The sequence below is a fragment of the Pithys albifrons genome, chromosome 1, assembly GCF_047495875.1.
Source record: "Pithys albifrons albifrons isolate INPA30051 chromosome 1, PitAlb_v1, whole genome shotgun sequence".
In the NCBI taxonomy this organism is placed as follows: Eukaryota; Metazoa; Chordata; class Aves; order Passeriformes; family Thamnophilidae; genus Pithys; species Pithys albifrons.
The window spans coordinates 106213662-106241284 of record NC_092458.1 but is presented as its reverse complement, the minus strand read 5'-3'; the positions used below and the strand labels follow the sequence as shown (position 1 = coordinate 106241284).

The window sequence follows — 27623 nt, the reverse complement described above, 5'->3', positions numbered from 1 at the left end:
GATTTCTATTTATCTCCTGGAGACTGAGTGTTTGTTGAAGTCTATAATGGATTGGAATGATGTTTCAGAATAGTTGATGTAGATAGTTTTGTTACTTTCAGTTACTCAGAAGTCCAATGTCAGTAAGTATTTTATATTCAATACTACTTTAATTCCACCATGTAGAACATCTGTTGTGAACCAATATTGAAGGGATCCATATATTGATTATTATTATCATCATCCCTTTTTTTATTGACAGATTTTGAGAAGGTGAAGGCAAGTGATATTTGGCATAAATGCAAAAGTTGAAATAATGTCTTCCAAATCATTTGGGCCACTTAAAACACAAATGGGAACAAAATTCAAATATCCTAAATTCCAATCCAGCATCTTAATCCTAAGCTCGCTTTTTTCATTCAAAATTAAAGTTTCTATGATTATTATTTCTACTGTCAGGACTTTCCAAGGATTTAAATGTGACCTAATTTGTTAAATGCTGTCCTCTGTGCAAGACAGAAGCAAAATCCTTACCCCCAGGTACTTACTCAGTGGCCCTGATCCTGCAATCTGATCTGTTGAATGAATGTCTGAACCAACACAGGCCATGCTGCCGGTTCTGAGAGTTTGACTGGTATTTTAATGGAGAATGAACATGCAGATTGCAGGTTGTCTACAACAACCGCAATGAATTTCAGTACATTAATGCTACTTTCCTACATGGTTACATGTTTCCCTGAGTCCTCCCTGAGCTTTTGTGTAGCTATTGCTCAGTTACCTTCAACAGACGGTGAAGTTTGGGCTGAACTGTTTTTTCAACTATGTATTAGCCTTGATCTGTGACACTACTTAAAGATGCTTTCCGATGCACCTTGAGATTAAAGTGCATCACCCCTGCAGTGCATTGATCTCGTCTGGCCCAGAAAGGGGTTGTCATAGATCTGCTTTTGAAATCAGGACTCCCTCATGGGTTTTTCCAAGGCATCATCTCCATGTCATTGGGTTGGCAGGATATGAAGCTGAGGGTCTTTTTGAAGTTTTTCTTCACACCAAGGGGTGTATACTTGTTGTGTGGGAATCGTGGTAAGTTACACCCTCTTCTCCCTGTGTGTTCAGTGCAGGATAACTTAATGCAGTATTTAAATATTTCAGACCGTTTTTAAAAGTAAATAGTTTGATTTATTATGTTGGAGTATTAAAATGAAGAACAAAATCCTAATGCTGGGTACTCATTCCTTGCAGAGAACTGAAATACCTGGGCTGTACTTCACGAATTAATTAAACAGTCCTATAAACATCTATTCCTTTGCAGCTGCGGACAATAGTCTTATTTTAAGAAACATGATCATGTGCTTCATCAAATATCACCCATGCTGGTATTAGTTAGTTTTTTGTACACTTGTAAAGCAAATATAATTTTAAAGTCTGCTTGTGTATCTCACATTTCAATCTTTTTTCTTTTTTCTTTTTTAAGTATAAAAAAGTTTTCTGCAACAAATGATTTGTTATTGGAAAAGCAAAGTAACATTTCTTTACTCAAAACTCTTCCAGCAAAACTGCAGCACATGGAAAATATTTTCCAGCTTTCAGAGTTTATTTGATTTTGAACACTTTTGGTTATGTAAGTTTTAATAAGTAGCTTTGGTGTACCCCTAAAGGCACACCCCACACACTTATGTTGTGTGACCTAGGGTCACAAGTAATGGCTGCAAGCTAATTGATTGAGAAAGGCTTGTCTGACTGGGCCCCTTTGAGTCCTCCCTTTACATTCCTAAATTTCTGTAAAGGAGGCACTGGCAGCTTTGCCTTGTGAGAGGAGGGGTTGGGGGAAAGGGAGGAAGTTTCTCAGTTTCTGATTATGCGCAGAGTTTCCTTGTACTGAGCTTATGTTCTCCACCCACTACTTAGTAAGAACTCCTTAACAACTTAAAGCTTTATCCCTGTGAGTACCAGAAAAGTGATCTGAGTATTTATTGAGCAGGAAGAACAAACTGCTTGCTCCAGGCAGGGAGAAAGCTTATGGAAATGATATTAGACCTTCAGCAAAGTGCACAGCTGCATCATACAGAAGCTGAGACTCAAACTGACAGGCAGATAAGCCAGATCACGGAAGGGGCCTCTGTGTGGCAGCTCTGAGCTACCAAGTGTTGGACAACTAGGCAAAAAGTGCAATGGAACAGGGCAGAAAATAGCACACTAACTTCAGGCAACAGTTGCTTTTTCATGGTGAGTCCAGATTTGAAATATTGTTTGAAATGTAGCTATTTCTGTTGTTTCTAAAAACCCTTCCGTTTTACCACAGCAATCCTTTTGTGAAGCTCATTGTGTTATAGAGTATTTGTCCGGATGTGCACTTCAGTTCTGACCGGCACAGAAGTGTACAGTGGAGCCCTTTCCTTGCTGCTCGCTCTCTCTTTCGCGTTCTCTTGCTTCAGCGGACAGGTCCCGTTCCTAAACACAGGCTGCATGGCTCCTGGGTTGGAAAGAAAGAGTTCTGCAGGCAGCACTTGGTGTGCAGCTGCGTGTTTGTGAATGAGTGAACATAATTTCTATGCACAGTTTGCTGCAGTTTGAGCTTTGTGGCACCTCTCCATTGCTCCTTATTTTGCTGCCTTATCTTGAGAATGTATGGCACGGTCACTATGAAAAGAGCTTTGTGTTTGAATTCCTGGTGAGTCGAAGGGTCAGGGCCTATGAGTTATCTGCCTGCCAGCAAGACTCATTGCTGTGTCCCTTTATTTTTCAAGCTGAAATAGAAAAAACATGTGTCCTCATCCCTTTTTTATAAACGTATTTTGAATTCAGGTTTTACATGCTGTTTATGTGTGCTTTGTTCTTTTGACAAACTCCGGTTTTGGGGTGAGGCCAGTTTTATTCTCTCCATATTTATTTTATTTACTCAAGCTTTCCTGCAGCTTTTTTGCATTCCTTTGTTGTGATGCACATAATTTTTTTTCTTAAAACAACATTCAGTTGTTTTGATTTCTGCTAAGAGAAAAAGGATTTATACTTGGATACATATTTCCAGATATGCCAGAGAGTTATCTAAATTTTAGGTAAGTTGCACAATTATACAGAAGATAAGGCTTTTATAACATTTAACTCACTTAAGAAGGGAAATGCAACACTTCTGGATAAGTTCTTGAACAGATTACGTTAGATACAATAGTCACCTAGTGTAATGGTAATAAATATGATCTGAGCTATAATGTAATTTCAGATACTAATTTTGAAAAGGCTTTTTTTTTAGCACAGCAAAAGGATTAAACATTGCATGTTGACAGTAACATTAGAAATATGTTTGCAAAACTGCTGAGTGGATGAAATTTAGAGTAATAAATCATCAGGGCATGTCAAAACTACTCTGTATGTGATGTTTTAAGATGTCTGTAATTTAGAGGAGAAGTGAGTCTGTTTTTCCTCCATCAGAAGTGTGATTCTCTACAAAATTATTTCATCATATATTTCATTAAATGAATAGTATTCTTAAAAAAAAAAAGCAATCAAAGTCACAAGTGCAAGAAAAATCTTAAAATTATGTAGTGGTTATTTGGAGCTAAAGGGAAAAGGCTCATTTAATAGAATAATTCTAACATGCAATATAAGAAGTTGCTGAGATGAACTCTGCACAGAGTTTATGTTACTACTTGTGTCTTGACCTTCTTTCTAAATTTGTATGCTCACCTGAAACTTGCTAGCAATTAGCAGAATCCTGTTTAAAAAAATAAGATGGTGCTTCAGATCTGAGTTGATCTCATGTTGCAGTACCTTTCAAGTTCAGAAGTTCATGTTGTTCACCTATTGTGTCCTTTCTTATTTGCCAGTTTGAGATCGTGAGTTTACCTACCAATTTTGAAAATGGTTTTTAAAATGCGGAGTGAGGCAGTTTTTGTCACAGAAGGCTAAATACAGATTTGAATGTACAATGAAGAAAATGGACTCCGTTCTTGTTTTCTTATTGTGAATTGAATTTCTGTATATTTTGACTTGGGCTAAACATTAGACTTTCTAGAAGAAAATTATTGACTGTGTTCTTAGTTCAGTTAAGGGTATGCTTTTCTTTTAGCGTTTCAGGGTTTGCTTTGAGGGAAAGAAGCATGTCCTCTGAAGTAACACAAATGTATGATTTCCTTCTTGGCTATACTGTGATGGAGGAACACATGCTGAAGTGCTCTTTACACATTTAAAAACTGAAAGTAGAAGGAACTTTGAGGAGGTGGTCTCCTCCCAGCTCTGGTGGCCTGGAGAGCTGGGGATCTATCCACCTCCTGGTGGTCACGAGGCACTTGGGGAGCAGGGAATGGTGGGTGCTCCCATGTGGCCACCTCCTCCATAGACACATGAGCAGAGGATCAATCCTTTCTGTGCTGTTGGGTTTCCATAGGCAAAATGATGCTCCACTGGTGTTGTGACACCAGATTAGAGGACTATGAAACATTTCTGCATTCTCTGATGATCAGACTGATGAAGGGGAAAAGGTTTAATCAGGAGGAGAAGAATTTACTGAGGATTTTATGCCTATATCTATTATTAAGAGGAGAATATCAGCTCCCAGTAGCTGTGTTCTGTGATTTACTGAAACCCTGCAATAATGATGTGAATGATGATTAAATGTGATGTTCTGACTGACTGTCTGAGGACTGATACAACTTAGTGTGACTGGTAGGAAGCTTAAATGTCAATAGCATATCTCCAAATACTACTACTCTCTCTTAGAGAAGGTTAAAGAATCATAATCTCAGATTAAAATAATTATACTGTCTTTTAAAATTTTTTTCTGACATCAATTAGAGGAAAAAAAGTAGTCTTGAAAAGGCTAAAACACAATTGCTTAATAGTGTTATTTATTTTTGAAAAGTTTGTATTTAACATTTGTAGTGTTTTTAAAGAAGTAACTACATTAGTTTTTCAGATTACAGGGGAAGTGAATTTGGAGGTTTCCTTTTAGGTTTGTTCTGTTGCTCGGTGTGGAAGAAGGAAAACTTTTGTTTATGAGACCTGTTCCTTTTATTGACATCTGTATATTAACAGAAACAAGCCTTCATGACTCCTATTAATATCTTTAGTGTCACATGAGAAATCATGGAAATTCAAGACTAACTGTTGATTTTTCTTTCAAAGAGAGACACTAGTTTGTGCTGTCATGGCAAGGTGATGTCTATAATGACAGGTGAAGGAGAATTCACAATTATAGGAGAATTGTGGAATTCATGGAGTCAGTGAATCAGTGTTGTTAAGATGAATTTAAAAGAAAACAAACCCTATGTTATATCCCAGTAATTTTAAAATAAAATATTTTGTTAAGAATTTTTAAAACAAAGACCAATTTCTTTCCTCTTCTCAGCTACAACTCAATGGAATATGATCTTTGGAAGATCTAAATTAACTTTCAGTTCATTTTTACTTTCCAACAACATATTCAATCAGCTGAAGACTATTGCAAAAGGTGATGATGAAGGTGAAGGAACAGACAAAAGAACAATTTGCCTCATGAAGTTGTTTATTATAATATGTGGGTAAAAGCAAATGGACATAGAGAACAAGCAGAAATGGTCACATATGAGGATAGGAGCAGTAATAAGAGAGGCAGGAATGGGAAAAGCAAAACAGAGGAGACCTAAAAGTAAAGGGAAACATTGCATGAGAGAGGACTAAAATGGTCTGTCAGTCACTTAAGATTGAACCTATGCCCTGGGAATTGTCAACTGACATGTTGTCTTTCTGCTGGTTTGTTCAGAAGCATTTCCACTGCTGGCACTCAGTTTTACACCTGAAGTTATAAATTCACCCAAGAAAATAGACTATTCCTTCCAAAATGATGGTCACAGCATTTCAGAGAGGGGGATGTGAGATGGAGCCTTTCTTTTCCAACTAACATCCTCTTTTGTTTACTTTGCTCTGTCTAGCAGTGAAAGTAGAGGTAAGGATGGATGGTTATATCTGTTGTGTCTGGTTGTTTTTTGGTTAATTTTCTTTTTTTCAACTCTAGCAAGATTCCAGTAACTTTTTAAAAATTCTTGTAAAATGCCTTGGAAGTCCTTTTGGCAATTCTGATTCTTGGATCTGGGTGAGAGATGCAAGCCATTTGCAGCATGAAAAATGAGACAATAGAAAACAGGAAATGTGTGAAGGATAAGAGAAATGACAATGGACTTTCCTCTACCTCTTCTCTGACCATGCCACCCATTGTAGGTTCTTTTCATCACCCATAGCTTTATTCAGGACTTTGTCAAAGACCCACTGACTTTTGTAGGGGTTTGGTAGGGCCAATGAGTGAGTTCAAAACTGCATGCATGATGATTTTCAATGTATGAATGTGGAACTCTTAACATTTTAAGACTTCTCAGTATTCTGCTGGAAATGGCAACCTGACTGCACAACCACAGTAGTACACTACAGTGCTACCTCCAGTTTCTGAAATACCTACCTCTTCATTTTAGAAATGTTTGGTAATTCAAGCAATAACTAGATGATTTTTCCAATTCTGGTATTATCTTTAAAACCCAAAGACTATTAGTATTAATTATGGAATCCTAGTTTATTTTGCAATATTGTAGAGGTAGGTAAGAAATACAGTGGCCAGTACTGCAAAAAGCACCCTCTTTTCCCTCTTTAAGTCATTAATGTGGTAGAAGTAGGTAAGAAATACAGTGCCAAGTACTGCAAAAAGCACCCTCTTTTCCCTCTTTAAGCCATTTTGAGTGACAGTATTCCATTTATATTACCAACTCTCCACATCTCCTCTTAATCTAAAAAATGTCCCATGGACCATAAATATCCTGTGAAAGATGTGCAGGCTCTGTAATTGGTCCTGTTTTGAACAGTGCACATTTAATGGTGCTAAATAGTAAAGGAAAAGAAATTAAAGAAGTGCATGTCCCATCACTATTGGCAATTTTCATTATTTCCAAAAAGCAGCACCACTTAAAGACATCCTTCCAAGAATAGTCCTTTGCAGCAGAGCTCGTTGAAGGTATCCCAGTGCTCTTCTGGTGCTTCTTGTCCCACTTCCCTGCTGCCCCTGTAATGGTGTACAACTTTGGAAAGCTACTCAGAGAAATGGATCAGAATTAACTCTGGTTAAATAATGCTGAACATGAGGATTTTTTTTAACCTGGATTGATCTGGTTCACCAAATACCTCACTAGAATTCTGACTAGATACAGGGCTGTATGTGCAAAAGAGTAAAGCTGCAGTGAGGGAGGCATGTTAATTTTCTTCACTGCTAACCAAAAATATGTAGGTTACTGTGGACAGGCTGGTGGAAGCGCCTTCAAAGCGTCTTTCCTAAGGTGACTTGACTTTGCAGTGCCTGCAGATTCAGGATCAGTATCCTCTGAAAATACTGCCTCTGTTTTTGGTGTTTGTTTTATAAGTTATTCATGATTATGACCTGGTTGTCACTGTTATTTCAGCCTATTTGTAATAAATACCTGAAATAAAAATCTGTGCCCTTAGAGGAGAGTAAGTTATAAACAAGGAAAATCGAGAGGAAGGCAATCAGCATAGACCTCTATTCAGAAAAGATACAAAATATGACACAACAACGTGACAGAATCATTCTGTGCTGAAAATACCTTTGAATTTATCATGTGAGAACCAGAGTGGATTCTCTGTTGGCCCCATAAAGCTTGTCTCAAGCTCTGGCTGGAAATGCACAAGGAAAGTGTTTTCCAGAAGTACCCAGTGTAGGCCCATCAGCCCTTCCACTGACAGCAATGAGAATTATGTGAATATTAGGCAAAAACTGTAAAAATTGATGCTAAAGGAAAGTAGGATTCTTTAAATTCTTTCCTTGCCTTTGTGTTTTTGCTTTTTTGTGTTTTTTTTTTTGTTTGAATTTTTTCTTTTTTTTCTTCGTTTGCAATCTAGTGCCAGCCTCTGGAATAAAACCAAGGAATTTGGCAGGATCTGGTAATTTAATCACATTTTAAGTTACATCAAGCCATTTGCTTTCTATCACTTTGCCATTCTTTTAACTGTATTTTTTGGCCTGAAATTTTTCATTGTGTAGTCCCAAACCACAGGTGATTCTTTTTGTTTGTTTGTTTTCTTTCCATTTTTCTTTTTTTTGTTAGAGGAAGCATGTCAAAATTATTTTAAGTAGCAGAAATAGGAATACATTATACCTTTCCTGTTAAAAATGAAGTAAACAAAACCAACTCAACAAAAGTCTTTGAACAACCACCTTTGAAACAATGTTATCAACAGGTGATTTGTGAACTATTTTTAAAGGGTTTGACTTAAAAGGAGATGTAAATTGTTATATACTGGAAATGGTAAATCATAGCTACTTATTAAGTATCTTTTGGCAATAGGTGTTAGGGTGCACACTGGTATTTTTTATTTGCTATGAGGATCTGATGGCAAATTGCATATCCTATCCTTGGAGACCACAGCGCTGAAAGTACTTGGTGTGAGCATGTATCCAAGGTTAACTAAGCTGGATGCTGAGAAGTAAAAACACAGGAAGAAAAATTGCCATCTTGGAGCAACTCACATGGAGAAGGAATGAACCCTCTCCCCATCTTCCAGATTCTTAAAATGTTTTTAATACTCAATTTTGATGTAGATTATTCATTTTAATACTGCTTTTGGCTCTGTTTCCCAGAAATGTTTGTTTTCAGTACTGAACCAGAAGTTAAGAATCCAAATCAGTTCTTAGTGTAGCTTTTCCCAAAGAGAAGGAAAGCCACCACAAAGCCTTCTCAATTAGCAGTGCTGGCTCAAGTGTCATATGGACATTGCAATATATATTTGTGTGGCAAATAATACGAGGAGATGTTTTGGGTTATTTTTTTCCATTAATCCTTCCTAGACTGTAAGTCCAGCAGCAGCAAGCTGTGTTAATTGAAAATGTACAGATGTGTTGGCATGTTTTCCCCTCTTTATATGCTGTCCTGTGTACATTGCAATAATTCAAAAACTTCTGCATCTCTCCTGACATTGCCACCAGGTGCTGGGACTCCCTGGAGACATAACTCAGCTCTGGCAGGACAAGAAGTGGCCATCTCTCCTGTCTTATGTCAAAGTTAGCTCTGTTTTAAGTTTCTTTCTTTTATTCAGCCACTTATATTAAAAAATCTGATATTTTAAATACCATCATGCCATAAACTGCTAGATTATGAAGGATATACACATTTATTTTTGGCATATCAGCAAGTCACAGCAAATTTAGCTTTTGAATTGCTTTTATGAATAGAAATATATAAAGTTCTATAAAAAACCTCTAAACTGAACAAATATTTAATTATTCTGATTAATATTTATATATTAGGGAACAGTGTGATTGTGACACGAAGAATCTTGACTTTATTCCGTCTTTTATTTTTTGTTATTTAGACTTCAGTCCTGACAGATTGTTTTATTTTTAGTTTCATATATTGAATCTATCACTCTTTTGCTTAAAATTTGGCCAAAACTACCCCCCGTCCAACATATGTCTTTCTGGGAAAAAAAAACCAAAAAAGATGATGAGCAAAAGCAATATGTGGTAGTGTATAAGGAAATAGATTTATTTAGAGGATATGAAATTTAGCTACACTTAACATTTTTATATTTAGTAATTTTCTATTAAACCAAATGATGCTGTTACTTTAAATATGGGGGATTTGTATCTCAGTCTTCTCAGAGATAAATTGAAATTAATAAAACATTTTGTACATGGTCTGATATTGTGACTTCAAAGATCTCTTCAGTCATTGGGAATGGACTTCTAAAGGGAAGATGTGACAGCAGGTTTTTTTGGCCTGGCCAAAATTGTAACATCAAAAACTTTACATCGAAGTTTGACTCTTTTACCTGCATTGAGCTACATATGGTATCTATGTATAATTGCACACTGGACTGATTTTTAGGTGGAGTCTTTAGACAGTCCAGATATGAACTGTTGGAAAGAGCTTCCAATTTTAGATGTTGGCATGGTTAAACACCTTCCTTTTAGTTTAAATATTTGAAAAGGTAATCCTTTTGGAGGGACTTAGTAACAAAACATAGTGGCATTGTGTTTGTCTCTGTCATCCTGGGTTTATTTGGAGTTTACTACAGTGTTAGGAATTTCTGAAAGTTTCCATCTACATCTGGATTTAGTAATCTAAAGGTATCATCTCACATCTTTGTACCTTGCAGCAAATCACTTAAAACATGTAATTTCTTACTGCTAAAATATTTCTTTCAGTTAAATTTGAAAGGCGAAGTTCTCAATGAATATCATGTTTTATGAAAATCTGTGTCTGTATGGAGGAAAAAAGCCCAGAACAGAGACAATTTTGAGGAAGAGACAGGCAGAACATAGCTGTTATACATTCTGTTTGGCAGTGGCTCAGTGGCCAAACAAAATGTGTGCGGTCCCAGACTCATCACAGCACAGTTTCTCCTGCCAGGTGATAGTGTAATAAACAATGTGGAGAGATGTGGCCATTTGCAGTGAGAAGAAAGAATGTGGAGATGCAGAGCAAAGAGCATAAATCTGGGGGAAAGCAGGTTTCATTCAATCTGGTGCTTACAGGACACCTTGGGTTTGCTATTGCAAAAGAATAAAGGACCAAATGCCAGAAGATCTTGAAAGGATGTAAATGATTTGTTATAGGGAAACAAGAACATGTTGTTTGCTGGTTTTTTCTGTTTACTGAGAATTTTATCCTGCATGGAAAATATCACATACTATTTCAGTCACCACAAGCTGCACTGAACATGAGATTTGTACTTATCTTTCATATGAGATGGGCCAACTGCAGTTAAGTTCTGTATAAATAGTAAGATGGAAATGCCGAGATACAAAATTTGATAAGAAAAGTTAAGTTAGAGGAAACCTAACTTCTGACTGTGAATTTATCCAGAACTTTTTTCTCTTTTCTTGGCTTTGTCAAAGTCTGCATAGACATGTCTAGATGAGGATAAAAGCTTGATTCTCAAATAATTCAACGTTTTCTATTTATTTGCATTTAAAATACCTGTGTATCCCATCTTACCTTGGACAAATTTCCTGCTTCTGTAAACTTGGGATTAGTTTTTTTCTAAAGGTGAGTATGATAATACTGAAAAGATTAAGGCTTTCCTATTTCTTTTATTTAAATGATATTTTTAGAGAACATTTAAATTGTCAGCCAAACAAGGTTAACCAATGGAAAGGATTCACCTCTGTCTTTTATGATTTTATTGATTTCATAAATATGGTTTTCTAAAATGCTGGAGCTTGTGTAAGATAATTTTCCTTCTTCTAAAGTCATTCAAGATAAGGGAAAACACCAACTCTTTTTCATTAGTATGCTTTTGTTTTACAAGCTGAATGAGTGCCAGATAATGATCATCAACAACCAGTAGTTTATTTATTAGAGGAAAATAGAAACATTTCACATTTGAATATCAGTTACTTTTTATGGACTGCTTTTGAAAGGTACTACTTCTAAATATTCTCCTGGGCATTTTTTAAGTAATGGGAATGTTACCACTAACAGGAGAAAAAATCTTAATGATTCAGGTCACTGCAGACAAGTCCATTCAGCAACAACTTTTGGGTGGAATTTGCAGTCAAATTAATAAACTTATCAGGAACTAGGATGTACTATGTACTTTGAAATGCTGGATAACAGATGGATTTAGCCACAGGGGCCATTCTCTGATATCTTCTCTGCTTACAAGTTCAGTGCTCAGGACACAAGTCTCTTCCCCACTTCAGAGCATCTAGAGTTTGAGATACTTCTTTAGAGCAATATTCCCTTCTTACAGCTGGTAAAGCACAGCGTAAAGACTACTGTGGGAGTGGCATATGAAGGTCTTTCTGTGGCTCCTTTTTGTGTGTATCTGAACACCCTCTTTGGTGGGTAAACCATGGGGACTCTTTGAAGGAAAAGATTCTTCATGCATGCAATAGCAAACTAGGGCTTCCAAGCAAGTAGTTTGCTTCCCTTTCATGGCTCTCCCATTTCATGTCCGCTCAGTAACCAGGGACCAGACCAGTAGTGTGCTTTTCCTTTTAGCAGCATGTTGTGATGTTAGAACTTCCTGCAAAATCATGTGTTTCATATGTTTTTTATATTTTAATCACATTTTTTAAAGTGCTTCCAGATGTAAGCACATATTTGGTTACAGCTTGCTGCACATGCTTATGCACTGATAAACTGGCAAGGCATTCATCCAACAGCCTTGAAATCCATATGTGATTTTCCATTGATTTCCAAAAGCTCTGGTTTGGGATGTTGGAAGTCAATGAGTTTGGGCTGCTGCTTTTCTCAGAGGTGTTCAGCAACAGTTAGTGAAATATTTACAGTGCCTTAGTATGTGAAAAGTTCTATTGCAAGAGAAAATGCTTCTCCTTTTCCTTCCTCCTCCATGAATCAGACATCTACTTGCACTTCAGTTGGCTCTTGCCAGAGATAGCAAAGCACCTACTCAATAAAATAATGTTATGTGCTCAGGACTCCCCTATACCTGTGCAGGAACATACCCAGCAAAACTAATGTGTTCTGGACTCAGGAAATCCTCATACAAGTGCACTGTATGTGCCAATATAGGAAGTAAAATTACTTCATTAATTTTCCTTTTTATATCTTCTGTGATTGGCAAACTCATGTCTGTTTGTAGCATCCCTTTACCAGAAGCCATTGCTGCTTTCCCACTGGGCAGTCCTGGACACAAGGAATGCCCCTAAGAGAAGCAACAACGGGAAAAGGATGAGATGAGTTTTCCACATAATGTGATAAGTGACTGGAAGTGCACGTGAGGTGGGTGAAGCACATGCTGACATTGTAGAAGGCTCAGTCCTACTTGTGCTTCACCCACATTTCCTTTCCAAGCAGGAATTTTGAGCAAAGTGAAACACCAGGAGTTCCCTTTTTGCTGATTGAAATTTTGTGGTAGCTCAAGCAGGCGTGTCTGGAAAGATGAAAAAATGTGCTCTAAGTTGCACCTCTTGAGTGTGGGTGGTGGGAGGGAGATGGGGTGTGGCAGAGGAGGGCTTTGAGTGTCCTTAAAAAGAGCAAAGTAATGAGATAGGTACCTAATCCCACAGAATAGGTTTTCTGGAAGAACTGTAGGTTTTGGGACAGATAGGAATTCTCAGAACTTCATATGATGAAAAAATCAAGGACTTGGAATTTTTTCACAAGGATAAAATTGCAGCATTTTGTGAAGGCTCAGTGAGTGAAAGCTGAAAAAAAAAGAATCTTAATTTGATATATATATTCATAGTCAACAATAAACTGGGATAATCAGGAACAGATTGATGCTGAAGTCTGCTCAGGTCATGCTATGCAGGGATATTTGTAGATAGCTTGAGGGAAATCATAAAAAAACCTCCACAATGTTTGTGTGAGAGATGCACAGAAATGTCCTTACTTTAACTGAATAACTCCAAATGTGGTAAGGTGAACTCAGTCTTGGCTTAGAGGCTTCATGCTGCTCAAGTTTTAAAAAAGAAGATTTTATTTGGTTCACTTGGGACATCTCAAATGTTGTTAAACTGGAAAGATCTGTGCCAGTACTTCTGTCATATGGTGATGGAGAAAAACATGTACAACAGACATGTACTGTGCAATGAATCAAGTAACACAGTTTCTATTCAGATCACAGCCCTGCGGATAGATTATATAGAGTAATTTTAGCCCCCTTAGAAGTGTGTTGCTAGAACTTCTCTATAAAGAGCAGAAATAACAGAAGCCTGGTAATTAAACATGCTGTACTAAAAAAAATTTGGAGCAAAAATATTTATTGCAATAAGATTGAAACACTTAAAATCTTTCCAGTTAAGTCACATTAGCCTTTGTGCACCAGTGGCATTTAAATTAAAACCAGTATGTTTCCACAAATAGAAAAGTTGGTTTTGATGAAGGCAGAATTTGTGATTAAGACAGCCTCCATTTGAAATCCCTGATTGCATCTATAAAGCTACTCCTTTGAACAGTATCCTGCTGGCATTCCGTTGATGACAATAAAGCTAAATATAAGTACAGAGAGATATCTGCAAACGTGTTTGTCCAGTTATATATTTATATATGTAACTGAAAAATTGGAAGCAACTGGGAAACTCGACTTATCTAATTCAAATGCAGATATGGTATTATGGTCCCTTTCCTCCAAATCAGGTCAAACAGAGATATTTACAGTTCCTTGTGTAGAGAAGAAGCAATGCCCACTTTACCCCACCCATTATGAGCAGACCATAAATGCAATCCTGGTAGCACATATGCTAGTATGAAAACCTGCACACAATTGCTGAGAATGGATGTCTTGAAAGATATGCAGTTCTATCACAGGCTGGACACCAATGGAAATAAATCTAAAATTTTCACAAAAGGTTATTTTTTAATGTTAATTAACTTTTTTTTACTGTTTCTTGTAAGCAGTGTGTCTCAGAGTAATTGTCTCACAATATCTGCCTTGAAGAAAGCAACACTACTGTTACATTTTATTGTATATATATTCACTAATTCTTATTATATAATTATTAATATAAATAAGATTAGGATGGTTTTGATCCATTGAATCATTCTTGTTGTATTTACTTTTTAAATTCTACAGTGAGGAAGTTGATTTATTTACATGTACATTTAAAATGAATGCTAAGGCAATTTTCCATCAAAAACTTAGGAAGAAACCATGGCTTGTATGCAACTTCTTCATTTTTAAAGGTGAATTATGGTAAAATAACATAGAGAAATATAAACTGCAAGTCTGAATCCATCACTGGTGTTACCTACTTGTTTAGTATGTATTTAGAGAAACCTATAAGGTCCCCCTGTCAATACTTTCAGTCAGCTGTAGTTGATGGCAGGATGTATAAGAGGCTTTAGTTTCAGATTGTTTTCATCATTCTGTTTTCTCTATGTTGTCTACAAGCATACCTTATTGTGTATTCATGTAGAGCATGGATTTTATCTAGTGTTCATGTCTTTGATAGAACACACAGAGCATTTGTTATTCCATAAAGAAGTAATATTTATACTGAGAATAGGTATTTATTATTGCTGGTGTAGTTTTAAACATGTTAATATTTTCCATAGTTTCTGAAAAAGCAAAGAACTTTTTCTTTTATCTTTTATTTTTACCTTTATTTTCTTTACCTTTTAATCCAAATAATTTTCTAAATTTAAATACTTTAGTTACTAAGCAATGATTTTTTTGTAATTGACTTACTTATTGCAGCAAATGACTAAAAGTTCTGCTGCATCAATACTACTGCAAAAGTAGAGCATTTGGGGAAACCATCCTGAAAGACCAGCACTAAAAATCACTGGATCCTTTAATGAAGGTCTCTCTTATGCAAGGAACTTATAAATGTGGAGTTGGCAACTTGAAGGGTACACTGATGTTTTAAAAGTCTTGAAACTGGATAAAAATCTTAATTTCCATATAAGAGAGAAAAAAAGGTTTATAGTCCAAAAAGCTACAGAAAGAACTACAAACTGTGACTTCAGCATGAATTCAAATAACCGCTAGAAGGCAGGTTTAAAAACCCACTATGTGTTTTATTTTATTTTAAATTTCTAATATCACAAAAAATCCTTTCAAGTCTTATTTTGCTTTTGTATATGCCAGAACTTTAGGTTTTGTAGAGGCATATGATATGTATGTGTGTATATATATATATCTCTAAAAGGAAGAGATCATCTCAAAATGTCATCTGGTTTCTCTTGTCCTTGCTAGCTGAAACCAGCTGAACACATGATAAATGGAGCAGAAATCAGAGAGCAGAAAATGGTAATTGGCAATTTAATCAATATCTAGACCACAGTGTAAATATCTCTTGATATTTGTAGTGTCTGGGATAACAGGGGAAGAGGTTAGTGCTGCTTCTGCTTTGTAGTGCTTTAGCAATCCTTGTAGCCATAAATCTGCCTTAAAACACCAATTAAACAGGGTTTATGACTGCTTTGTGTTACTGGAGTGATGCAATAGATCAACACGTATCAATGAAAGTAGCCTGTTGTTTTGCAATCTTTAAAATAAGAAACCTGAATGGCATAAAGTAATCTGAGTGTGTTGTGTCTAAAAGTAATGTCCCACATGTTGGGTGGTCCTCTCCCTTCCTGTGAATTAAGAAGTAATTTGAATTAACGAGTTGGTTATAGGCTGTTTGGCCCATAGTCTCCATTTGAATAATCTAGCAGCTGGAGTATGTAGGTGCTAGAGATTCTGGATGAGAAGTGCTGAACAGCTGGGAAAGGCCTTGGGCTGGCAAGAAAAGGAGGCAACAGCTGGAGGGTATGAATGTCAGGGACCTGACAGGGAAGATTTAGATGAGGAGAAAACCTGCAGCTAGAACAGGTTTTTGAAGCTTTACCTTGGTGGTAGTTGTGCCACACAGAGATTTCCCCAAGAACTTTTAGCTGGTTACTCTTAAATCTTTTTCTTCCACCTCTTTTCCACATCTATATATATCAGTCTCAACTGGGTAGTGTATGCCACATTTTATAAGCCATAATTTTACTATATATATTCTTATTTGCCATTCCGCTAATTTAAAATATAGGAACAAAAAAGGTATCTTTAAGAAGTAACTCACCAATATGTGAACCATATCATATTAAGGAACCAGAATTTCCATGAACAGTAATTTTCAACTGTGACTTCTCATTAGTGCTTTTAAGACTGTTTTACAAAGTCTATTGAATTGCATAAGCCTAAATATATAATATCATATGTATTGTTATGTGTAGTGGGTGCTTGTAGACTAAAAATAAAAAAGTGGAACAAAAAAAATGAGATTGTTCAGGTTAACATTCTGTGTGAAATGAATTCCTGCTGAAGTATGATTTTGAGAATGCAAAGTCCAATCTTGATTTAAAAGTCTCAAGGATATGCCATCATCCTTGGGAAGGTTTTCCAGTGGTGAAGTACTCTGCCCTTTGTATCTGCATCATATATATAAATATGGTCTGAACTTGACTGCTGCAACTTGTTTTTATTGTTTTCTGCTACCTGTAAAAACCTCCTGTCAAAACTGATGCAGACAGTGACCCATTCAGACATAATTTTCAAAGGATAAATGAAGCTACATTAAAGAGTTTTTTCTTCCTGTCCTTTACTTATGAGGCTCTTTAGTGAGTTCCTTGAACTGTGCACACCAGACATCAATGCAGCCTTCCAACACCAGGTGCTTGAGTGCCAAGTGTACAGTTAATCCAAGTTCTTCAGTCCTGCTCAGGCTTCTTCCACAGAGTCCTCCTCGGATGCGTTTTTCCCTTTGGCTCTGAAGTGCATTGGGATCTCATGGTCAGCAGAACCATGTCCGTTCTTAGTGTCAAGTCTTTTTGAAAAATGTTGCCCTCAGCTTAAACTCGCTCTGCCAAAAGAACCCTACTCTCTTGTTTAATTTATAGATATATAAATTGATTCTCAGTGTGAAGAGACTTGCCCAGAGGCTCACAACGGCAGAGCCTGGGAGGAGCAATCAAACTCTTAAATATCATACTATGTCCTTACCAATGGACTATCAATTTACTAGTTTCTTTCTTTGAACTTTATGTATGACTGAATATTTGCCTTTTTTTCCCAGCATGGGCTGAGGCTGTACATGCTCTTTCTTTTAGATTTGGTCTAGTTTCATCTGGTGAACAGAGTTATTGTTTAGGGATTGCAAGGTGATAACACTATTTCTCTAATCATGTTGATTATTATTACTATAAAATGTTATCTATAGGGTTAATTATTTCCTACAGTTGTGTGATGAATAAAATACTCATCTCAAGTACATTATGAAATTCCTCCCATTTTGCTTAACTTAAGATTAAATTTCTTTCATTGCTGCCGAGCCCTGTTCAGGGTGGTACTCTCTGTGTTTCCTCTGGAGAGCTGATATCATGCTGTTTTGGAATATTCATTAGTAGCCCAACCCTTTTTCCAGAGATAACTCTGTTTATGCTTATTTCAAATGCTTCTGCTTTTAAAAAGTGCATCAAGAAATGAAGAATTCCAAGAAAAATGGGTTTGAACCTGAAATCTAATTCATGGCCTGAATACTGAGGAGGAAAAGGGGAGCCCCTGTCTTTCTGAGATGGATTAACGTCACCAGCATGATACCATGGCACCAAGGGCAGAAGTTATTATTTCCCTTCCCAGATGTAAGAAAACTATTTATTCCCTGATGCTAAGTAGAAGAGTAAGACTCCCCCACTCACCCCAGATTACTCTGTGTTTAAAAGTTTCTATTTGAATGGTAAAAGTATTTTACTGGGGAAAAAAAACAAAACCAAACAACAACAACAAAAACAACAACAAACCCAAACCACAAAATAACTTGATTCCTTAGGATATCAAATTATATGTGAAAATGAAAATTAAACCAAAGAAAAGCTGAACTAACTTGATACTAATAGGTATTCTTAACAATTCCTTGAACAGTTGTTCACCTTCCTTGAAATGAAGGAGGCATCTTCTATTGTTTTTAGTTATGCTTTTCTCTTGAAGTCCTTCACTAAAGCAGTTTGGTGTGAGTTATCCAGGTTGTAGGTCTGCAGTCAAGCACACCACTGCTGGGTCCTACCAAAGGGCCAGGGAGTGAGTGCAGTGAGCAGTGAGGGTTGTGCCTGCATGGCACACAGCAGTGTGGTGTACCTGATGTTGGGAGTGATTCCCTGCTCCTGGTCTGTTCCTGGTCGCCTGGTATCTGTGATGGATTTTGAAGTCTTCTGCTGCTGGAGGCGCAGAATTGCTGCATGTTGTTATGCACTGTCTGGAAGGCGAAGGGTTGAAACTTCACCAGGGCTACTTGCTTGCACCATGAAGGAGGGGATGGGTGTCGAGAGAGAGGGAGAGCTGCTGCGTTGAGGGAAAGCAGGCAGTACAGACAGCCCTTCAGCCACGTGAGGCTCCTGGGCCCCCCTGCCATGTCCTGGAGCAGCATGACATGGCTGTTCATCACCTGGAGTTTGGATCACTCACGCTACATCCTTCAGGTGGTGACTGATGGGGCTGATGGGGAGGTGACAGTGCTGTCTTGGAGCTAAGGCACATGTCATGCTGGGGAACCTGGGGCCAGAACCAGCACAGGCTGCTGCTCCCCTGTGCTACATTCCCTCTGGGGGTTCCAGACTTTGAGGGGTGACAAAGCACCCCCAGCCTTGTGATTGAGGGGTGACTGCAGCACTCTGGGCCAGACCAGAAATGTCTTCAGGAGCCTCAGTGGTGGCCAGAGGGGCTCTCAGCACGTGCTGGCTCTGCTTGGCCACTGCGCAGGCAGCAGGAATGGGGCAGTCTCCCTGTTCCCCCTGCAATGCAGCGGTCAAAGACCCCATATCTCCCTGCTCTGACCTGGACGCTTCTCAGAGGCAGAACACAATGATCAGCACAAGGTATTTTAGGAAGAGCAAGACCAGCAGACAGACTCTTCCTCTTATGAAATATCTCAGTTGCTGGGCTGGCTGGTGTGAAATGATTTCTTGTGGCAGTTCTGAGCTAAAGAGCAGATGGTATCTATGTGTTACACTGTAAGTGCAGCAGAAGCACTTGAAGGATTAAAATGATGACTCATTGGAGCAAAGCATGACAGGGAGATGAACACTTGAAAGAGATGGCATTAGTCAATACAAAGTTGTTAGCTTTTTGAAGGCATGCAAAAAATATATTTTATTCTACTCAGAAGTGGTACATTTTCAAAGTTCTAAATCTTCAAATCTACTGTCCAGGCTACTTTTAAACTAGATAAAAGACATCCCTTTTTTCTCTTTTTTTTTTCCTGTTTTTTTTTCTTTTTGCTTTTCAAATTATTATTTTGGGGTTTTATTGTTTTTTTTTCTGAGGTTTTGGCTTATGTTTTTAGATTATGTTTTGTTTTTCACCTACCAGGTAATGAGTCCTTATGAAATTAGAAGAGCAGTCCTTGTCTGGCTTGAGTAAATAGAAAGACTGGCTTCTATTTAAGTGATTGATTACTTTTAAATTACTGTGAAAGCTCGTTTTAAATAGGTCACTGTAAGTGACAAAGTAAGCAAAACTACTCCTTTTCCCCTTTTTGTTTGAGGTAGTTTTAAAATTTTCAGCATACCTTTATGGTGTGGAACTTAGGATAACACACCTCTAACACACTTCCTAAGTGACACACAATTGCTGTGAATGAGGTGATACATATAATGAAGTTTAAGGAGTTGTCCTAGTTCAGCAGGAGGGACCAGCTAACCCTGTGTGGTGGTGATCAAACCTGTGTATTCCACCCCCTCTATTCATTCCCCAAGGACAATGGGCCATTAGCAGCAGCTGCCCAGGGAGCCATTATCACCTTCACACCCAGCCTGAGGGGGGCGGAGCTGCTAATGGGCCATCAACAGCTCAACAACCCCTGGCTCCCAGAGTTAATCACCCATTGTGTGAGTCCCCGCCCAGGGGGAGGGACTGAGTGCTCCCTGAGGGTACATAAGTGGTGGGTAAGAAGACCTCGGGAACCTTCTCGTCGGATCCAGAGCAGCAGGAGGACCTTGACAGGAGGAGATCACCACTCTCGCCCAGACCACAGCCCTCGCCTGCACCAACAGGTTTTTCTTTTCCTTTTGCTCTGGACTTGGGGGAACCACAGGGGTCTCAGCACAAGGGCAAACAAACCCCCTTGGGTTTGTGCCCCAGGACACTGGGTTATATTGCTGGGGTTTTGTGAGTTGAAAGCAATTTCCCTTGTGTGTCAGTGTTGTTATTGTAATATTATTATTAAATTTTAGCTCTGACTTATAATCTCTCTCGTGGTGAGTTCATTTCCCCTGCTGGTTCACCTTCAAACCAGCACAGGAGTTTTCCAAGTTTTCTTTTACATACAATTTTGTGGAGAGTTGTAATTTCCATGAAGTTCAAAAGCAGAAATGTTTTCTGCTTTAAAAAGTGTGTTGTTGTTGTTCGGTTGTTTGTCTTGGAGTTTTTGGATTTATTTTTAGTTTGGTTTTAGAGATGAAAGTGGATGATAACTATAGCATCTCTGATTCTGAGACAAGGAAGAAAAATGCAATACTTTAACAGTTTTGTGGGGTTTTTAAACTGCTTTTAGAAAATTTCTGCATCTAACACAGCTAGGGAGAAAGGAACCAATTTTGGCAGGGAATTCTGCAACAGTTCATGATGAGACTGGGTTTTATTTTAGTGCATTGTGAAATACTATGCATGAACAATACAGTTTAATAATAAACATTCAAGCTGCTTAGATAAAAATTCTGCTAAGCAAGCTCATAGACTGGATTAGCTGCATGTTGTAAAGTCAGAATTTGACACAACACCAGGAATTAGAGAGATAACTGGAAGTAGGCATAAGGAGATAATTTGAAGCATGCCAGAGCTCAGGTAAGGGTTTTGCTTTATAAAACAGCATTGATCTCCTCCTTACAGTTTATCCTAGAATAATAAGTAGTCCTATGAAACTGCCTACCAGAAAGGACCTAACTCTCCCTGTCTAGGGACTTGATTTATGACACCAAAGTTTAATAGAAGAGTCAAGCATATTCATTCATACAATCTAAAGTTTCTTCACTGTTTGACTGTTCATGTTTTTGTGACTGCGATTTATTGCCATGGAATAATTTACACTGCCTGTATAGTAATCTGTCCTCACATTTGAGTATAGCACAAAGTTACTGTTTTAAAATTAAGGTAAACTGCTTTATATAATAGGTCTGTTTTCTGAGCCTGTGAATATTTTACTTGTCATAACACCAATGAAGTAGACGAGCTGGGCCCACCCATAGACCTCATTCTATGAAAGTAAATTTTACTTTGCTGGCACTCCATAAATGTTTAGTAACTTTGGAGAGGAGCTCTCTGACAAGTCAAATGTGATAGAAATATATGGGAACTGCCAACAATCAGAAATGTGATGGAAGCTGCTGAGACAGATAAAAATCAGCACAGTTGGTTAACCTCACTGTAGAACTGGAACCCCTGTTCCTTTGCCATGTATTTCTTCTAAATAAATCCTAGTGCACCTTTTTCCTGGTCTCCCATCAAGTCTCTGTCTTGCTCCTGTCCATCCTCTTTTGTGGGCAACACAGGTGCCTACTGGCATTTCTTCAGAACTGCCCTTTTGGACCTTGGTGTTTCCTCTCCAGAGAACATGTGCTGAGCCTGGAGTCACTTGGTGTCTTCCCAGGAAGAGAGGGACTGTGACAGAGGCTTGAGTGGCTTGAGTCTACACTTGTTGCTGCAGAGAACTTCAACCCATGCGTGGAACTTCAACCCATGCGTGGAACTTCAACCCATGCGTGGAACTTCAACCCATGCGTGGAACTTCAACCCATGCGTGGAACTTCAACCCATGCGTGGAACTTCTTTCTCAACACAAAGATCAGAGGGGATTTTATGAGGACATGAAAAAGCGAAGTGCCTGCAGCTCGTGTGGGCCACCTCAGAGGCCGCCGAAGCTTGAGGTCTTTGGCCTTGCAGCTTGCCAAGGAGCTGCAGAAGGAGGGTTTGGGAGAATGCATAAATATTTGGGGAGTGCAGTGGTGGAATGAGTCCACTTTACTGTGTCCCTTGTTTATAGGTTGTGGTCTGGCAGCCAGAACTGTGTGCAGCTCAGTTGGCTGCCCCGGGGAGAGTCCACACTACCTGTTCGTGCATTGAGCAGTTCCCTGCCTGGCTGAAATCCTCACTTTGTTTGGTATACAGATATTTTTACAAATTACTTGTATAAAGTTCAAACTGTAATGCTGGCTAGCAGAAAAGAAACACTTATGAAAATGTGATTGTAAAAAGCTAAGAAGCCTGAATAATAGTTTCAGAAATCTCATTTCCGTATAATTTGACTTACACAGCTGGCAGTCCCAGATTTTTTGTTTACATTTATGTGACTGGTGTTGCAGTGGACTGTGCCATAAACATGATGGTTGTCCACACCAAGAAGTACCACTGGATCCTACTGATGGTTCAGGTCAAATCACCCTTGAGTAAACAGTAGTAAATGTCCATTTGTTTAAAGCTATTATGTTTGCTTCATATGCTTGAAGCCAGCCTCAAGATTTGGTACAACACTTTCATTACATCTTCATGAGAACAGCTGCACTATGCTGAAAGCTTACCAAAATCTTAAAACTTTAAATGTAGCTCTTCAGGGTAAATCATAGTTAAAATTGAATATATTGATTTGCTTGTTTACATTTGAAAACATTAAAGTGTAATAGAAGCAAATCTGAAAAGCCAAACATTTTGAGCAGAGGACCTGATGTTGCACATCTGGGGACAATTTTGAGGTTTTTACTTCAGGTTAGGTTCAAGCTAGTTCTGTGGACTGAATGATAATTTATGATCACAGAGTATATTTTTTCATAAACCAGGAGCCCCACTCTTTTTTTTTTTTTACTGTTATTTTTAAATAATATGGGTTTTTTCTTTGTCAGGAGATGCATATGATGTTCTGATATATGTTTAGGTTCTGTCCCTGACATATAGTAGGTTAGCACAATGAAATGCAAATTAAACTTCTGTTGATTCAAGGAGGGTTCCAATATGAGATCCTGCTTCACAAATATCACACATTTTGATGAGGTTTCACTACATATTTTACTGAAATTAATGTTTTAGGGCCATGGAGATTGCAAGCTGAAACAGGTTGCAGGCCATCTGCTCAATATGTTTTCTGTGATGGCAGTCAGTTCCAGGTGCTTTGGAGTTTAGAAGTCCCTATATTTGATAGCTACGGAATAAAATAGCCCCAGGGCAATGTCTTTGAGTTCCATATCAGGTTCTCTGTTTGTTCTGTTACCTTAAGCAAAATATTTTGAAAACCTCTTACTTTGAAAACAAATATGGTTTACTTCATGCAAACCAAGACATTGGCAATACAGAAGACCTCTCTGTATCTGAGCTTTAGGTACAGATGACTTACCAGCTTCACCACAATTATCCTTAAATGGCTAGAATATACTCTAGAGAGATGATCTGCAAGTTATAAGTTTGCTGAAATTTTTTTTAATCATGAAACAAGTTTTACTGAGCTGTATTTTTTTTCATTTTGCAAGTAGACATGTCCTTCAGTCTGGGTCCAAACCAGGTATGGAGCCACAGTATCCATCCTCTACCACACGATATAGTTACTCATTCATAGATACTAATAAAATGAAGATTTGTGCTCTATGCCTGAATAAAGGTTTTGTAGATTTTTGTGGGCCTTCTGTTTCAGTAGGTGTGTTGAATCCCTTGGATTATGCTTTCTAAATTTGCAGCTAGGACATTTGAAAATAATATTTTAATACTTGAGGGGAAAAACCCCACATGTCCAGTGAAATAAGTTTGTAAGCAATTGAAGTGTTAATTCTTTTCTGGCTTTTTTTTCTAAAATTATATGCAATATTTCACAGTAGCCTTAGACTTTCTGTATTTAAACATTATTTTTATACCTTCTTTTGCCATTTGCAGCATTTTTTTCTCCTGTTCACTTAAGCATGCATTTATAAACCAGCACATTTCATTAGACTCCTCTTCGACGTTTGGTTTTTGGTTTGTTTGGTTTTTTAATTTGTTTGTTTGTTTAAACTGGAAAGGCAGTAACTTGTCACAAAAATCCCTGCAGAAGATCTGATTTTGCTCCATCTGTTCCTCCCAGACTCATAGGGGAGGAGCGGGATGTCTGGTGAGAGGGATCACTTATGCAACCAAGAGATCAGTGAAACTTTCCAGTTGGAGCACAGGGGGTCATTTTTCCTTTCTCCTCCTTCCTCTGCTTCACTGGACACTGTTCACAGCCAGCTTAGCTGTTGAGGGGGAAGATGTGGAAAACTAAAGCAGTTGGTTTTCAGGAAGTAATTTTTTTGTGAAAATGGGGCTGAATACAGAGAGTTTATATTTTGGTGTGAGTGTGGTATATAAACCAGAATGAAGCCAAAAGTTGTGTGTGTGACTGACTGCCTACATCTCTGCCAGCTTCCTGTTCCTGTTCTCCAAGCTCAACATGAGAACATCCTGACAAAATCCAGTTCTACTCAAACATTATGCTTTTGTATTCTGTTTGAGCCTAGTTGAAATTTGGACCTTCAGTGGAGTACTGTGCAGGTCATCCAGCTGGACCTTTTGTTTCCTTTATCTGTACTACTTCCCACTCTTCTCCCAGTAAGAAGTCTACCTTCCTATTCTCCTCAAACTGTTTTAAACTTTTGCTTGCTCAGAAAATAAGTCCAGAGGTTCTTATTTCAATAATATTTGCAAAACTGTCTTTGATGAAAGGCAAAACTTGTAATGAGGAGCAATGCCAGGACTTGTGCTAGTTCCACTACTGAAACCAATGTGAAAATAAAATTACTTCTCTTTACTTTGGGACAGAATGGAAGAATAAGTCTTTACTGTGTGATTGCTGAAGTAAAATTTGCAGGAGGTAATACCATTTCATTCAGTTGACTAAATGAACCAAAAAGCTCCACCTTCCTATCATGTGACTCTCTAGGCAACTGACACTTGGAAATTCTAGACAGTGGATTTTTATTCATACATCTCTTACTAAGCATATATATATATTTTGACTTCTCTAAAGCAAAAATATAGAGGTAAGAAATTAATAGCTTGTTTTGGGACATTTTCTTGCAGTGGATATCAATTTCTTTTTAATATATCCAGGAATGGTAGGAAGGCAACAGTTGGTAAAGAGAGACCTGAGCAGAGACAAGATGACTTGGCTGGAAACTTGAGGACCCTTCCAAAAATGTTTAGCCTGTTTCTCTTTGGGAGCAAATAGCTGATTCATGCCCATGTCATGTACTGTCTAATACTGAGCTGATGACCCTTACTGCCTCTACATGCTCCCTTTTAAGGAGACCACACTTCTTAAGGGCAGTGTTGAATTGGAAACAACTTTATGGACTTGCTTTTTGTTATGCGAATTAACGACTGAATTACTTGTCTTTTTACTGTGTTTATGGACTTGCCTGTTTCTTATATGAACCAGTTTAATTAGCTGTGTCAGTTCCAGTACTTGCAGAAAGATTTACAATGGTTGATCTTTGCTGATATTTCCACTTCACAGTATCCATTATACGTAGTGCTAGCACTCCACAAGAGAACACACATAAATGGAAATCATGCTGTGATAATTTCTTAAGGATTCTGGCATTGGGGGAGGGTGGGGGGGGAGGTGTTGGTGTATATGTCTTCCTTGCCCTTATAGCTAAATGTTATCTATAAGTACTATAACTACATGAGAAGTAGTATAGCTATATTAGAAATTGTTATTTCTGAATAATTATCTGACAATTTATTTAGTTTCAGTTATTGCTTGTACATATCTTCCTATTTAGAGGAAATAACATCTGATGAATATCATAAGTAAAATGCTCATTTAAGAAACACAAAGAATATTAGAAGTTACACTTATTGCTTTAATAATATTTTGTTTCTAGCAATATTTAAACTCCACATTGGTGTGTAAAATCTCTTATAGATAATTTGAAATTTACCTCCAGTTTAAAAAAAATACAAACACAGAAGCACTGGGTTCCTACAATGTTTTCCTCCAGAACTATAAATATTTTTCTTACTTTGTTTTTTTTTTCCTCCCTCTTTAGCCCTTTGGATGCCCCTAGTGCCAGCTTTCCTGCTGAGCATGTCCCAAAACAAAGAGTTTAGGTTTTGAAGGTGTATGAGGGAAAACAATCATATTCTAGCTTCTCGTTTTGGAGTCTGATTCCTCTGCATTCTGTGAGACTCATTAGCTTATTATGTGACTAAAAATGATTCTCTGAAATATTATAGAAATATTGTAGGTGAATGTATTTATGTTGGTTTTAAAGATATCCTAGAATCTGTAGAAGAGACAACGTTAATCATTATTTCAAGTGATAATGACAATATTGTTCTCAGTGTAAAGTAATAAGTTAGGAAATTTTTCAGTATGAACTCAGGTAAAACCTTAAACAACATAGACTTTTAAAACTATTATTTTGCACTGAGGAGAGTTTTGTTATCTTTCTGACCTATCATAATTGCTATCAGTTTTGGTGTAGCACACCTCACCCACTTTATTATCTCAGTTTACAAAAAGAAATATGAGGAGTTTGTTAATTTCTAGATATGGGATATTTTAACATTCAAATTAACTGTGCTCAAGCAGTTTTAGAACTATCTATGCTAGAAGAAATAAATAAATGCAAAAGAGTATTATCAGTGCCTTCTCAAAAAGGGGGGATATTGAAGCAATGGGAAAATGCGTTATCCCTAAACAACATTGTCAGGTGAGTTTAGCCCAAGGACTTGAAGGTAACTGTGAACACAACATTTGGCATGTGACCTGGTGATTTAATGCTGCCAAGTTACCCTTTATGGGCCCAATAGTGTTAAAAATTCAGAAGGTGTCAATTCCAGTGTTGTTTAAATTAGCCTCCCACTGATGTGTTCAGCTGGATCTCAAGCCAGAATTCATACAAAATTAACAGATCTCCAGTCCAACTTAGTAAAACACATGCTTTTCTAACTGCCTTTTATTGCCTTCCTTTTCTAGGTCTTTAGGGATTTTACACTGCGTATCTGGGAAAACAAGACTTAAACACTAAGTCTACAGCTTGAATGGTAAGGGGCAGCTGCATTGCTGTGTTGTTGTTACTCAATTAGTGTGGAGTTGATGGCTTGGATGAGGGAAGTGCAATTATGGTTTCTTTGCTTGGAACTTTGGTTCTTTGATTCAATAAATACCCAAAAGAACATTTTTTAGAAATCACAAAGTTTTAAAACACTTCAATGCTTATAATTATGAACTG

At 37.6% G+C, this 27623-nt stretch overlaps 1 long non-coding RNA gene across 3 annotated transcripts in view; it reads left to right on the top strand.

The window, feature by feature from the left end:
* Nucleotides 1-2092: 2092 nt before the first annotated feature.
* LOC139680354 (uncharacterized) overlaps nt 2093-27623 on the top strand; it is a 238218-nt gene continuing 212687 nt past the window's right edge. For 2 of the 3 annotated variants that reach the window (XR_011699338.1, XR_011699334.1), the window contains exon 1: nt 2093-2205. This is a non-coding gene — a long non-coding RNA (uncharacterized lncRNA). Of the gene's footprint in view, nt 2206-27367; nt 27436-27623 lie in introns of all 3 variants that reach the window. The other variant, XR_011699337.1, reaches the window with a different exon arrangement.